Source organism: Zea mays, chromosome 4, assembly GCF_902167145.1.
Source record: "Zea mays cultivar B73 chromosome 4, Zm-B73-REFERENCE-NAM-5.0, whole genome shotgun sequence".
Lineage (NCBI taxonomy): Eukaryota > Viridiplantae > Streptophyta > Magnoliopsida > Poales > Poaceae > Zea > Zea mays.
This window is the reverse complement of record NC_050099.1, coordinates 142,768,873-142,772,476: the sequence shown is the minus strand read 5'-3', so window position 1 is coordinate 142,772,476 and position 3,604 is coordinate 142,768,873.

Genomic DNA, 3,604 nt, shown 5'->3' with positions numbered 1-3,604 from the left:
AGTTTGGGAATTCAAAATATGAAATTAGGTCTAATTCTGTGAATATTTAAAAGTCCAGGGTTAAATCTGCAAGATTACAGGGGCCTGCGCGCGAAAACCAGGGACGGTGGGTTGATTTCTAGTAAACCGAGGGTCTCTTTAATAAAACTACCGTGCGAAGGGGTATCGGATGAATCTAACTGTCAGATCTAAAACCAACGGCTAAGATTAGATCTGCGGCAGAGGCCACGCGCGCGGGTGGGCGAGCACTGACAGGCGGGCCAGGGGCGTCAGCGATAGAGGGAGAGGGCGCACTGACCAAGCGAGCCCAGCGCCAGGGGACTTGGGCACTGAGAGGCGGGCCAGGGGCACAGGGCGCGCGTGCGCGAAGCGGTATCCCACGATCTGGGCCGTGCGATCAGGATCGGACGGAGGGGATCAGACCGGGGAGGGGTGAACAGCTGCGGGCGGCGTTGCTCCTCTCCGCGGTGGTGAGGTCGTCGGAGTTGAGGCACGCATGAGCTAGGGTGGCTCCGGGGTCGTTGGAGTTGGGCAGAGAGGGAGAGAATGCCACGACGAACTCAATGGCGGGGAAGAGGCCACGAATCCGAGGGCAGAGAGGGGAGAATGGTGAAGAGAAGGTCTCGGGTGGGCCGGAGTAACTCTGGTGAGGCATTTTGGCCACGGGGAGGAGGCTTAAGGCGCGCTAAGGCCTGGGCTAGCTTCAGTAGAGGCAGAGGCAGAGGCACCTTAGGGACTAACGCCGGGGAACTAGACCGGGCTCAATCGGCCGACCACCGCGCGAGCACGGCAGTTCGCCACGGCCGAGAACCGGCGAAGCCGAAATTGGCTGAGCACAGAGCGCAATAAGAAAAATTGGGCATGGGGACAGGTGTCTCACCTCGGGGCAGAACTCGGGGAGGCTTGGCGCGGTCTCCGGCGAGCTGGATGGTCGGGAACGCGGGCGCGGGTCTCCGGCAGCTGCTGGCGGCGTGGCAGAGCGCGAGAGAGGGCGGAGCTACGCGAATGAGGCAGGGGGTGAGCGCGGGGCACTGGCGCGGCTCTAAGAAGGGAGATGGGCGCGTGGGTGGGCGTCATGGCCGAGAAATCCGGCGACGTGCGCGAGTGGGCACTCGCCGGTCCACGGCGAGAGTGGGAGGGCGGAATTGATAGGGCAAGCCCACGGCGCAGAGAGAGAAAAGGGGACGCACGTGGCAACGTCTCAGCAACTAGCGAACCGGGCCCGCGAGACAGAGAGAGAGGAAGGGAGCGCGGGTGAAGAAACCAGCGCCGACAGGTCGGCCCCACTGGGCAGCGAGCGAGAGAGGGAGGGCGCGCGCGAGGGAGAGCTGCCGCTGACAGGCGGGGTCCACCTGTCAGGCGGCGCGGGCGCGCGGGCACGTGGCTTGGCTGGGTCGAGCTGGGCCGGCTAGGCTGCTGGGGTGCTTTACTTTTTCCTTTTTCTCTGGATTTTCTAATTCCTTTTCTATTTCTTTTCTATTGGGTTTTCAAATCCAAATTCAAATTAGGTTTCAAATTCAAATAAATTCAAACATGTGTAACACTTCATAGAATATTTTAAACTTAGCATGATGCAACATGTCATGACCCATAGTGTTTTGGCAAAAAAGATAATTAACCTCCACTAGCTTAAGCTAATTCTACTTAAAAGGAAGAGAGAGGGAGATAGAGAGAATCTAGAGATAGATAGAAACTAGTAAGAGCAGAGTAACACATGAATTTGGGTGATAATTAGAAAGAAATTTTATACCCCCAAATTCAGGGTGTTACAGCACACCTAGGTGAATTGACTAATGGGGAAGCCTTTCGTGTTCATTTATTTTATTTATCCTTTACTGGTATCGCTTTTGCATAGCACCCCATCCTGCCTCCTAATTCTATTAATTCCTTGAATGATTTAGAAAGTAAATTTCATGAACATTTTCTTTTCCAGGGAATATGAATTAGGGTTGGCTGATTTAGCCTCAGTCCGATAGGGACGCGAAGAATCAGTTAATGATTATATCCAGAGGTTCCGAGACACTAGAAACTGATGCTTACAGATCCATGTCGCAGACAAAGAGCTAGCAGGGCTAGCTTTAAATGGGTTGCAATCCTACTTAAGAGAGAAATTGGATGACACACAGTTTTTTTCAATAGCTCAGCTACATCAACGAGCTTTGGCCTATGAAAACCGAAGTATAGAGACATTAAAATTTGCTGGCCATAATGTGCATCTAGATAGTTCAGATGATGAATCCACATATGTATATATCGTTAGGCTTGTTTGGTCAATGAAGGCCAAACCTTCTACATGTTCTTCTTTGCAACTGGTTCAAAAGAATCAGCAAGAAGAAGTTAAATTTACTTTTAATGTTGCCAAATGTGATTAAATATTTGACGAGCTAGTAAAAAGCGGCAACATTAAGGTAACTCACATTATTCATCCTTTAGATGAATTAATGAGATGTGCTTATTGCAAGTGGCATAATTCCTTTTCCTATGCCACCAATGATTGTAATGTTTTTCATAGATAGATACAATCGGCCATAAATAAGGGCCAGTTAAGTTTTCAGGAGATGCAATTTGACATAGAACCATTCTCTGTCAATATATAATAAAACCACCAAACAAAAAAAACTTGATTTGGCCTAAAATGGCCGATAAAGACAAAGGCAAGAGCATTGTCATTGGTGATCCTCGCACGTCAAATATATTGCAAGGAGGGATTGCTTGAAAAGCTATGGATAGAAAGACTAACAAGACCGGGGGCTCTGGGGCAAGCTCAATCGAGCGGTCGAGCAAAGCTCCCTAACTCTAGCATCGTGGACAGTTCGGCACCTACACGCGGACAGTCCCGTGCTCAAGCAGATGGTCCGACTGACTCAGTCGAACAGTTCGTCCATGGCCAAAGGCATCAACATCCACATAAAGCAAAAAAGGAGACGTGGGAGCAAATTACATAAAACGCACATGGTCGGCTGGTCAAAGCCGATCCTACTTTTGATGAATTGCTCTCCAAATATGATAGCAAAAAGGTTGTTCTACACGATCATCCTAGAAACCCTCGTCTCCCGCTAAAACAAAACGGCTTGACAGGCAATGCAACAAGCATCACATATTCATCCAGTGATGTCAGGATACTTTCTGCCCGCCTACTGATCGTCGACATAATGTCATATTCAAATGTGGAGTGGTACAACGATAAACCCATGGTACATGCATAGTCCCTTTACCTATTCAGGCTGGGGGCACCTCCATTCTATACCTTTTGATCCATTGATCAGATAGTCATGCTCGGGAAAGATGCAATCTAAAACAGACTTTATGCATTAGAGCTCTATTGAATTATCACCTATTGGATTGAAAAGCCGGTGATTTGCATCACGTTTGGTTCTTATTTCGGGAACACGATGACTTGTGAGATCTATTGTTTTTCGAAGAGTGCTGGAAATACATATGTTTTTGGTTCGTCAACCTCCACCAAAAGGTAGGGGCATATGTTGAGCACCAAAATGGGTAGCTAGACTGTCCGCGGTGGCGACGCAGAAGGTCCGCGCGTGCGCAAAATCAGTCAGGGTTCTGAATTCATAGCGGGGTTTGTTAGCAAAACATATGGGATTAA